Source organism: Gadus morhua, chromosome 11, assembly GCF_902167405.1.
Source record: "Gadus morhua chromosome 11, gadMor3.0, whole genome shotgun sequence".
Lineage (NCBI taxonomy): Eukaryota > Metazoa > Chordata > Actinopteri > Gadiformes > Gadidae > Gadus > Gadus morhua.
In genome coordinates this window covers 5,263,351-5,275,727 of record NC_044058.1, presented here as the reverse complement: position 1 = coordinate 5,275,727, position 12,377 = coordinate 5,263,351, and positions in this window count along the sequence as shown.

Below are 12,377 nucleotides of genomic sequence, written 5' to 3'. Positions count from 1 at the left end.
AGCCGTATCACCTAAGCATGAATTGTGGCATCAAATGGGCCTTCATGCCGAGTTGTTACACACGTAATGGAACATACAGACAAATTACTAAATAGCCTTGTACAGATAGGCCTAGGATACAGTCTAGACTTCTTGTGGCGTGTAGCAACAAGTGTACTGTGAAAAGTGCATATTGACTACCATCTGGTGGATAGAAAAGATAAAGGTATTTAATCTCATTTCATTGCTGACAGGGAATTGGTTCTTTCAGGCCACAAGTGTTGGGCGGATTTTTTTCGACGTAAAATACACTTTAGTGTGCAGTCACACCACGCTTTCTTTAATTTCTGCCAAATTATCCTGCATTTGTCGTCTCTCTACTTCATACTTTCTACAAATGTTCATAACATGATCTACAGTTTCCTGCTCCTCACAATGATCACACCTCCCTGTGTCATGTTTTCCAACATGTTTTTTTTTCTATATAAAATCTGTTTTAATTTCAATTTTTAGGCGTTTATTTAAGTCAGGCACAGAGTTACATTTTACAACATGGTTTCAAGGTCAAAACACATTCAAAGGTTAACAAGCAAAAATAGTTTCATTTTACAGCAAGGTCAACGCATTCAAATGTTAACACCAAATTCTACATAACTCAGTGTTCTCTATTTTCCAGAGTTCCTTACATACCACAATTCCATATCGTTCCTTGTCCCTCCACACATAATCCTTTACCAAGGTTATGCTCAAATTAACGATTGATTCCGCTGAAAACAAAAGGCTCTTTTATCTGTTTTATCTGTTTTATCTCTATTAGAATGTCCGGCCTGCTATCTGACTTACTGCTCTGTAGACTGGTTAGAACTGAACTTGAGTCCGAACATATTGTTACTCTTACTGGTCTAGTTTCCTCTACCCAATGTATTGCCAATAATATTGCAATCATTTCTGCTGCATACATCGATACTTCATCATTGACCCTTTTACCCAACCGCACCTGAAATTCTGGGACCCAAAATGCTACTCCTACTTTACTTTCTGCACTCTTTGATCCATCTGTATATATCTTTACATAACCATAGAATTTATCAATATACTCTTGCACACTTATGGCATTACAAACAAACTATCTTTATTTTTCCTTTCTAGAATTGTCAGATCTACTGTAGCATCTGGAAGAATCCAGGGTGGGAGTGCTGATATTGGTACTGTTGGACTAAACTGTATCTTTTCAATTCCAATTTCTTTTGCCCTCTGCACTGCTGTCCAACCAAAATTCCTAACTTCCTTTTTCTCTTTTTCCCAACTAGGTTTTAACGTGTCTTGTGCTGGATGGTCCTTGCTATGTCCATGTAAATTCACCCAGTATGTCAGTGACAATTGCAGCCTTCCCAAATCAATAGGCATGACCCCCATTTCTACCTGCAGCGCAGCTATAGGTGTTGTTTTAAATCCGCCTGTACATAAACGCAATGCCTGATTCTGTATACCTTCCAGTTTCTTCATATGTCTCTCTGCTGCTGCCCCATATACCACACTCCCATAATCTATAAATGCTCTAATTAAACCATCATATATACCCTTTAGTGCCACTCTATCCGCCCCCCACTCTTTTCCAACTAGACACCTCATTATATTTATAACCTTTTTACATTTGTCCACAACCTTCTGAATGTGTATATTCCATGTTAACCTTTCATCAAAACACATTCCTAATAAATTAAAGTGTTTTACTCTTTTTAGGTCTTGTTTATAAAGTTTTAATTTAATCTCATCTCCCACTCTTTTCCTGGTGAAAAACATTATGTTTGTCTTCCCTACCGAAAACTTAAAACCCCATTTATAAGACCATTCCTCCACTCTATTGATTGCCTCCTGTAATTTTTTAACAATGAATTTCATATTTTTCCCCCTCTTCCATATTGCCCCATCATCTGCAAATAATGAAAAACCCATACCACTCTCTATTTCTTCAAAAACTTCATTTATCATAATGGAAAATAATAGTGGACTAATTATGCTCCCCTGTGGTGTTCCATTCTCTATTTTAAATTTCCCTGACAAGCTTTTTCCTACTCTCACCTGCATTGATCTCTCAGTTAAAAAATCTTCAATCCATCTGTATATTCTCCCTTTAACTCCCAACTTCCTTAATCTAACTAATAATCCTTCTACCCACATCATGTCATATGCCTTCTCAATATCAAAAAACACAGCTACAACACTTTCCTTATTTATCTGTGCCTTTCTGATCTCATGTTCTAGACATATGGTCGGATCCATAGTGTTCCTCCCCTTTCTGAACCCACTCTGATACTTTGACATAAATCCTTTACTCTCCATATAGTATGTTAATCTTTCATTTATCATTTTCTCCATTATTTTACATATATTCGATGTTAAGGCAATTGGCCTATAGTTCTCTGGGTTAGAACTTTCCTTCCCTGGTTTAGGTATTGGTACAATAACTGCCTCCTTCCAACTTTCTGGTAATTTACCTTCCTTCCAAACTCTATTGTATAACTCCAATAATATTCCTTTTGCTGCTTCACTTAAATTACTTATCATTATATAACAAACCTGATCCTTTCCTGGTGCGGTCATCTTTGTTTTCCTTAATGCACGATTCATTTCTGTCATTGTGAAAGTCTTATTAAGCAAATCTTCATTTTCTTCCTCATCTTGCATCAACACTTCATACTCCACTAAAGTAGCCTCCCTCCCTCTTTTTCCCTCTTCACTAATATTTTCTGAACTATGAACTTTCACAAAAGCCTTTGCTAACGTCTCCCCCTTTTCCCCATTGTCTCCCCTACCTTCAAAACTGGATATCCATATTCTCTCTTAACCCCATTCATCTTTTTAATCATGCCCCAAATCTGTCCCAATTCCGTTTCCCGTCCCACCGAATTGCAAAAATTCCTCCAACAAGTTTTCCTTACATTTTTAATAGTTCTCCTTACATTTGCTTGACTTCTTTTATATTCAATAAGGTTCTCAAACCTATGGTTTCCCTTTAGCCTTCTAAATGCTTTATTTCTACTCTTGATTGCTTTACTACATTCTTTGTTCCACCATGGTACCATCCTCTTTTTCCCTTTTCCTTCTTTCCTCTTAATTGTTCTCTCAACAGCCTCTAATATAACTCTGCACACATTCGTATTTAGCTGGTCAACATCTTCTCCTATCTCAATTTCTAACATTTCTTTCGCACTTATTTCCTTAAATAGTTCCCACTCTGCATTGTGAAAGTCCCAATTCATCACTCTTTCTAGATTGCACTCTTCAATTGTCAATTCTACTCCAATGATTATAGGATAGTGATCACTTCCAACGGTCGTTTCTTTCCTTACTTCCCATGAACATACTCCTGCCAGTGTATCTGTTACTAGTGTAAGATCTAACGCTGACTCCACTCCATTGCTTACATTTATTCTTGTCCCCTCCCCATTATTTAAACAAACTATTCCCTTGTTGTCCATTAATTCCTCTATCACCTTCCCATTATCATCATCTTTCCTTCCTCCCCATAACGTGCTGTGTGTATTAAAATCTCCACACCATATAGGATTTTGCCTTTGTCCAACCCTCTCCAATTCCTCCAACTTCATTTTCTTACATGGATTGTACAAATTGATTATAGTATTTTTCATTTTATTAACCCAGATTTCAATAACAATTATCTCTAGACTAGTTTCATAATTCATTGGTACTCTTTCATACAATATACCTTCCTTAATAAACGTTGCACATCCCCCTGCCTGCCGCTCATTCCTATCCAGTCTAACTGAGTTGTATCCTACAATTTTAAAATCCAAGTGTGATTTCATCCATGTTTCTTGTATACAAATGATTTCTGGTTTAACGTCTAATTTCTCTATATATCTCTTAAATTCTTGCCTATTCGATATCAGGCTTCTGGCATTCCACTGCAGAATAAGGAACACCATAATGATACTACTTAGTAACCCCTTCATTTCTATTGATCTCATCCTGTACCATCTCTCCCGTTACATCCTTTATGTCTAAGTATTCCCTTGCTGCCTCCACAACAATCTTTATCCGATCTGACCTTGTATTTTTGTCCTGCATAGCTAGATTTATGACCTTCGCCATGAAGAATACAAAGTTAGCCTTATCCACAATCAAAGTGTCCTTATTCACATCACATTGCAAACCTACTGGCTTTAAAGCTTGCTGTGAATACTGAGAGGGTTCAACAACACCCACACTTGCACCACCTTGTGGTCCTTTTACTTGTTTGATTGCCTCTGCATATGTTACTTTATTCTGGACTTTATATTTCTGAACTTCTTTTGCTTTAATCTGTGCTTCGCATCCTTATGCAGCACTGTGATCCCCTCCACAATTGCAGCATTTAGCTTTAGCCTCTGCCTCGCATTTACCGTATTCATGTTCCCCTGCACATTTGGCACATCTTGGCTTTGCCCTACATTGTCCTGCTATATGCCCAAACCTCTGGCATTTAAAGCACCGCAATGGTCTGGGAACAAATTCTCTAACCGGGTAACTCAGGTATCCAATCGTAACCTTATCCTTTATTGCCCCTTCAAACTGAATAAGCACAGACAAACTGTCCACTATTTTCCCCTGGTATCTAGTGGACAACCTTTTTCAACAGTCACTTTGGCTCCCTTGATTTCTTTCTGCAGTTCTTCAATACTTAAGTCTATTGGCACTCCGGTTATCACTCCACGTATCTTACGATTTATACCAGGGATATGACTTTTGATTCCCACTTCGTTCAGTGTACTCATTTTCAAAATCTTTTCTTGCTGATCTTTGTTAACAGTTTCTATTAACATCCTTCCTTTGCTCAAGAACCTTGCCTGTTTGACCGAACCAATCTCATTTCTCATAGCTTTCGACAGTTTGACTGGGTGTAGCTTGCTACTAGATATCTCTTCAAACTCCACAATCACTTTCCACACTTCTCCTTCCTCCTTCCTCCTTGCTTTTTCGACTCATTCTGCTTTTCTCTGTCACTGTCACTCATCTCAGAACACCTTCTTGTTCTATTCTTTTTCCTACTGGTCACGGGATTCCAAATTTCTGCATCTGAATCATCATACTCCATATCATCACTAACGATACCAGGTATATAAAATATACTTTTTAATAAACAATCTTTACACTTACAAAGTTCTCAATGCCTCGTTTTATATGTTAAGACCCTTATTGTACTACCAAAGTAGTCGGGCTACTTCTAGCCTTTTAAATGGTTTGAAATAGCGATTTAGTTTTTACCATAACCACTGCCCCCATTGTTCCAAGTTTATAGCGTTTTGATAGAATCAGCTAAAAACAGCCAACTGAAGAAAGCGTCCATATGCGTTTTTTTGTGCTCCAAAACGAACGTTTCAACTCGTTATCATACAAAACATATCCCAAATCAGTTTTACACCGGAATTCCCCTTTAACATTTTGTAGCGAGACATTTTTTTCATGACTTTGAAATTGTAAAAAAAAATTATTGAAGCAAAAATTAAGACTTTAACACAAATTCCTCTTAGAGATGCAATCAAGCTCAGCAGCAAGTCCTGCAAAAAAAAAGCTCATGTTTGCAGTAATTCACTTAAAAAAAAAAAAATGAGGGAGGGTGTTTGTGAAACAGCACACCTCTGAAAACACAAACCGGCAACTCGCCGGTTTGTGTTGAAAACAACCGAAGATGGAGGTGAAGGAGGGAGGCGGCGTGGTCTTCATTCTACATTCAAAAGACTGAACAAAAACATGAACGAGAATTGCCTTTCAAAGAAGCTACATTTTAGCACCGCCATTACACCAATCCAAATCCAGTGTCAGTTGTTTGAAGGCAGGCAATCAATTCTTCCTTAAATGTAGTGAGGGTAGTTGTAGGAGCCTCCCATCCAACCCAGGACTTCACGAGCGCCTTCAGTTCATCACTGGATGCTACAAAATAGAAATATATAAATGCTCAAAGTGGTGGAGAATGCTATTCGTTTTATACATTTTGCTCATGGTTGACAAATAATTCTTTGAATACAAACGGCAAACAAGATTTTACCTGACAAGTATTGGCTATGTAGCTGATGCCAACACTAGATTTTATCCTAACAGATACAATTCAGTTTTCTAGAAAATGTTCCAAACAAGCTTTAAGAGCTATACTGTTGCATATATGCAGTATAAAAATTAAGAACCTGGCCAGTGTATATTCTCCAGATACGCTATCTGTCACTTTCTTTGATTTCTGGAAAGCATCTTGTTTCATGTTATGAGCAGAAAGCTGGCTGAATATATTTGTATCTGGAAAACCTACACTGGTCAGGTTATTTTGATAACCGGTAGATATAACCCAGATCTGGCGTTTAAATTATCAATTTTAATGTAACAAATGTATAAAATAAGTACATTTATTGTCTTGTTTGCATAGGATTAGATGAGGAAGACAAAATGAATTGTCGTTAAAATGTACATGCATCACTCATTAGTATACCATTTTGAATGAACTGGCGAAGGTACCCTGATGCGCGGCTCTTATCCGTCACAGAGCATTCATCGTCGTCGTCATCATCAGTCATTGTAGGCCAGCTGATGCGTTCCAGAATGCACTACACATACAACACCAAGCAGAAAAAACATCTGGAGTAAGCAATTGTGTGAGTGTTGGTGTTCCCCTGATTTAACAATCAATTTTCAGATATGACCAAAACTGTTTGTCTTAACTGAACTATTTACCTGTGGAGTCAGCAAAGCACTTGACTCCCGAGGGAAAATCACTAGAGCTACATCTGGACGTTCACTAATGAGCGGCCACAACATGGTTGAATAAATTTGCTTTATTTGCCTCATGAACCGTCCAACGGCCTAGTGAGAAAAGACACAAAGACAAATCTTTACACGTATGGTGGTTTAAAAGAGTATTGAATGATGTTAAATAGTTTAGACAATATTTAAATACTGCATGACATAGAAGCCTTTCAAAGAGCCATCTTTGGTTGTTTTCTGTCATCAAAGGAAGGTCCCATGCAAGACACAAGGTGTCAAGGCTCTCCTTTTCATCAGCTGAGAGTTCAGAACTCCCTTCAAGCTTGAAGACATAATATGAACACTCTTAAACCCAATATAGAAGAATTTAAAAAAATTGTGCAGTTTGCTGAATACACACCAGTGTAATCTTCTCCCGCAGAACAATGTCTGGACAGTCATTGATTTCTATGATGGCGGTTTCAGCTGTGCCCCCACACAGGATGTGAACAATCGCAGGGCTTAGGCATGTCAGTGCAGGACCTCCATGCAAAAAGCAATGACCAATCATGCGGCCTGCCATCAGAAACAGGTCACTCTCAACAAGGAATGCAGAGGACGAAGGTACAAGATGGTCTGGCTCTCCATCAAACAGCTTTGTGTCACCAGAATTTCCTGTGCAAACAGAAGAAATTCCTTGATCAATTATCATGTACTCAAATTTTTAGTGATTCTGTGGTTGTATAGAATAAGACATCAATAGGTATGAACAGTAGGTATAATCCTAAATACATCTTAAATGCCTCATGAAGGGAAAAATAAATGTTCCCAGTTTGAATCTAGTGTTAATTGTTCATTTGGCTCTTGATATATGACCTGTCAAATAAACAGTATCAGAATTTTTTTGACCTCAAATCCCCATAATATCCCTGTCTTTCCTGTAAAACAGTATAAAATGTCTGATGACAGCTTGAACAGAGGGGCGTTTACAAAAGTTCATCCAATAAAATGTGACTCAGACTGCAGTCAGCAGCAAACAGCTTTTTGTTACTAAACACTAAACCCTACCCACTTTCAAACAGGCCAACCAAATGCAGAGGATTTGAATCAAATCCAACTTGGGGCTGATGCTCCCCAAAAATTATTTTTCACTGAGAAATTAGTCACAACATAGGCTCTAATATCCGTTAAACGAGGCCTTTTAGCACGTATTAATTGGAGAGATTATGGCTTTAAGAATATTGCAGCTAAAACACACTACACAATATATGGAAAGGTAATTGAAGACACTACCAAAGTTCAACTTAAAACCCTCTTTCAGCTTCTCCGTGATTCTGGAGAACAAGAAGCGGTTCACTCCTTCTCCGATTGCGGGATCACCTATTAATTATAAGAAATGTAAAGATTCTGGGGTATTTGTGGAAAAAAACCGACTGCACATAACAAATTCTAAAATGAACTAAAAGAGAAAAAAGTTGAACCTTCAAGTCTGCATTGCATAGGATTTGCTCACTCTACACGGAGTGCTTTATAAAAAGCAATTAAAGCCATTTCCCGGTCTTACTTGCTTCCTCTGAGGTCAACATGCAAATGCAGTGGCTTCCCTGATGCATGAATGTCAAGTAGTTTCTCCCTGTACAACTGAGCAGCCCTTGCCAGGTCTGGTATGGTCTTCCAATCTATAAATGAAGTAAAGATTTCAACACAGAAATGCCATTAACCAAACCTTTTAAGAAGGACCTATAACAGGGTGTAACAAATAGACTACAAACCCAGAACTTGTTTGCTGATTCTGCAAAGGTGCAATCTGTGAAGATGTGCCAGATGGTCCTTCCATTGCTTCTAGATCAACTCCACTGCTGTCAAATGAGTGCTCCTCCACAGTTGATGGCCTGAAAGACATAATGTCTGTCTTTTAGCTTTCTTTAATCTCTGAATATGGTCAAGGCAGATTCTGGACCCTCTAAATTGTGCATATGTCTGCTAAGTCAGTTTGCATTGTCAAAGAAGAGAATTTCAATTCTAGTCAAGCCTAGAGCATGGGAAATCCATGGAGAAACTTTAACTTTATTATTTCCAAAAAACTTCACAAGTAATGTGTTGTCCAAAACATTCAGGAGTAATGTAAAGTATGCTTACTAATTAGTCAACATGCAAAAACCCATTTACTAGTATATTAAATGTTTTGCTGATCAATATTCATGTTGAGACATTTCCAAGTAAGGAGAAGACAAACATTTGTTATAAACATCCAATTACAAAAAGGAAAAATTTGTTATGAATCACTGCAAAACTACAGGGCACAACAACATACCTCTCATTGCAGGCACTGGCATGCAGCTCAATGACGTCAGCAGGATACACTACTTGGCAAATGGGACACATGCTCTCTGCATCAACTGTTGAAGCTGAAAAAAAGACTTAGATACAGTAACCAGCGTTAACTTAAAATAAAATTATTAACTCAAATCTTAATGTTAGCAAGGCAACAATTTCTTACATTACTATGTATAGATTATTTTGATAACAATTTAAGCCAAAACTTGAGAAATTATAATATGATAAAAAAATAAATAATAATATTGCACTCCAAATGATCTGTGCAAGCAGGGGAGACATACCAACAACAACATTGTGGTAATTGGGAAACAAAACAACGAGGAAGAGAATTTTTTTTAAGAAAATCAGTCCCATGGCTATATTACAAGAACATCAATCAGAATAACTGAATTATCATGCTTATTCTGAAAATTATTTAACAACAACAAACAATCCAGCCCAAATTAATCAATATAGCATGAAAATATGTTAAGTTATTATTTTAAGAGTGTGATGACAATGTACTTATACATACTGTTCTGACTGCAGGATACAAATGAAACATCCTGATCTTGTGTTTCATCTGCATTCTCATCGCTTTCCATTATCAATGACATCACTGTAGTAGTAAAGCAATTGCTGTTTTGATATGCATTCGTTGAAAGTGAAAAAGATTTCAAGAACTACGTGTCATGTTAAGAAAAACTAACTTCTTCAGTTGTAGACTTTCTACAAGAGCCTACATGCACAGCCAGAACTTGTAACGGTAATATTTCTCCACAGGTCTTGCATTGTGATTTTGGCATTTTGCTGAACTCTGGGGCATCAGGAGGAAGTGGCGTAGTGTCAATTTCGTCTTGAATTGGAACGATGAAAAACATGTTTCTTCCATTATTGGACACAGACTTCAGTAGTTTTGCGGTGTAGCCTTCAGACTCAGGCGGGATCAATGCAAGTTTTCTCTGGCCACTTCCTCCTACATTATTTTGGACAGTGGGAAAGTGATCAAATTAACAGGGGTTAAAGTAAGAAAAGGTCTGTGAGCCTGAAAAGTTGTCCAGGAGGAAAGGAGTACAATGTATTGAATTAAGTATAATATAAATAACCCCATGCCTGAAATCATGCATGGTGTTTGAGAACTTTAAGTTAACTTTATACAGCAATTTCCAATTTCCTTAAGGAATGAAGATGGCAGGGCTGAAAATTAACTCACCAGCCAAGGGGACTGGTAGATGAAAATAGTCCACCGGCAACGCACATTTTTTACAAGCCAAAATAATGAAATCATGCTGTATCTGCTTACCAGTTGCCTTATAAAACAGCCATCCACCAGACAAAGTCTCCAGTTTAGGGTACTCAAGCAGCAGCATTGCTGAAATCTTATTCGCACAATATAAAACAAACCATGAGCACTTCTTAAAAATAAATCATCACTCCTAATGATCTCTGTAGTACATTATTTCAGAAATGCTTACCTCTGCATGGTTGCTGTGTTCAGGCACTGATATCATGCGTTTTCCTAAGCCTGCCATTAACAGGCTGAGCTCCTGAGTCCCCTGTGGAGTTCTGGTCATGGGTTTTGGGAGCAAATAAAACTGAATATTTGTGGCCTTTGCAGATCCTGCTGAAACCATTTTAAGTGGCGTAGGAAATCTGCGTTTGCCACTGGTTCGTTCTCTTCGAAAAATTGGCACATTTTCCTGATTTTAACGAGTTTAAACCAACTAGGACAGCCTACCGTTATCGATGGCGAGTCTTCACAGGTTGGTGCCAGGCACAACAGACAGACCCCCGCCTAAACCCAGGTCATCCTGCTCTTTCTGCTGACGCAGTTGAGGGCCTGTAAATCCGCAGTCAACCTGAGAGGCATGGTGGCAGCTATCAAGGCAGTTTGTATCGGAGAATTTGCCATTAGTGAGGATGGTTGCTCCATGATCTCCCGATACCTCAAGGGGGCACGAAGGCTTACAGCATCCAGTAGGGGTCCTCCGGTACCAACCTCAGACTTGATGCTTGGCGGTATCCGCCTTTTGAGCCCCTCGACAATGTGGACCTAAAGTGGCTCGCTCTAAAAACAGCTTTCCTCTTGGCCATCCCTTCGGCTAGGAGGATAAGCGAGCTCCATTTTTCTCTGGAAGGGTCGAAGGTGGTTATTCGCTCCAACCCAGCCTTCTTGCCCAAGGTCCTGTCTGAATTCCATCTGTCCCAGATCATAGAGCTGCAGTCCCTACCTGTCTCAGCAGTGGACCAGCTAGCACTCTGCCCGGTGAGGGCCCTGTCTGAGTATATACGACGCACAAAGCCGCTAAGAAAGTCAGACCAGCTCTTTATGTATTTTCACACAAGTTGCTTGGATAGACCACTGTCGAAGTGTCGACTTTCTCACTGGGTTGTGGACACCATCCAGCAAGGTGATACCCTTTTGGGCGCATCTTGCAAACAACTTCTCTCCGAGACAAGTTCTGATCAAACCATCACTGATTGCACGTCTACACAGGTTTTTTATAAGTTTGGGTGTAGGCGTGCCTGGGCGTGCCGGTGTGTCTTAAAGCCTATCCACTGTCCTAAGCAGACATGATACCCCCCTACATATGGAATATGTAACGGAGTGGAGAGATGGTCTCTTTACACAGAGAACCAGGGTTACCATGGGTTACCACACGAGGAACGTTAACCCCAACGTTCCTTGTTTGTTCCCAGGATTTCCATGAAGAGAACAAAAAGGCCACAGATGAAGCCATTGATGAAATCACCCGCTGGGTCATCCAGCCTGCGATAAGAAGTTGGTTCTCCGGAGGAGAAACTACATTTTTAAGGAATGTGATAAAAAAAATTGTGGCCTTGTTGATAAAGGGATGGTGTTCAATGTCATATCATCTCACTAACCGGCACATCAGCTGTCACAAGCACAATAAAGTTATGTTTGTGCAAGGGCATGACACTATGATCAGTGCTGACTCTGCTAGAGAGGAGACTCTTGTTTGCATAAATTAAATACTCTTATGTTCCACAACTATTGTGTTCTACTTTGCATTTAGAACTCTCCTGGGTCCTAGACACAATATCTCACAAAGAAATTCCACAACATTCCCATTTCCTCCTCAGCCTCTCCACCTCCCTACATTTCACCAAACTAGCTAATAATCACTGCGCTGGGAACGGAGCAGATTAGATTGAATTGGTAACTTGATTACGGAGGAACTGTCATTCAGGTGTCATTCAGTCTATTAAACACATCTTGTCTCCACAGGCTTTTTACCCAGCATGCAAACCTGGTGAAGGTACAGAATGACCTTTAGTTTATAATTTGGCATTATATATTTTCGATGAATGGCTGCGAGCAACTG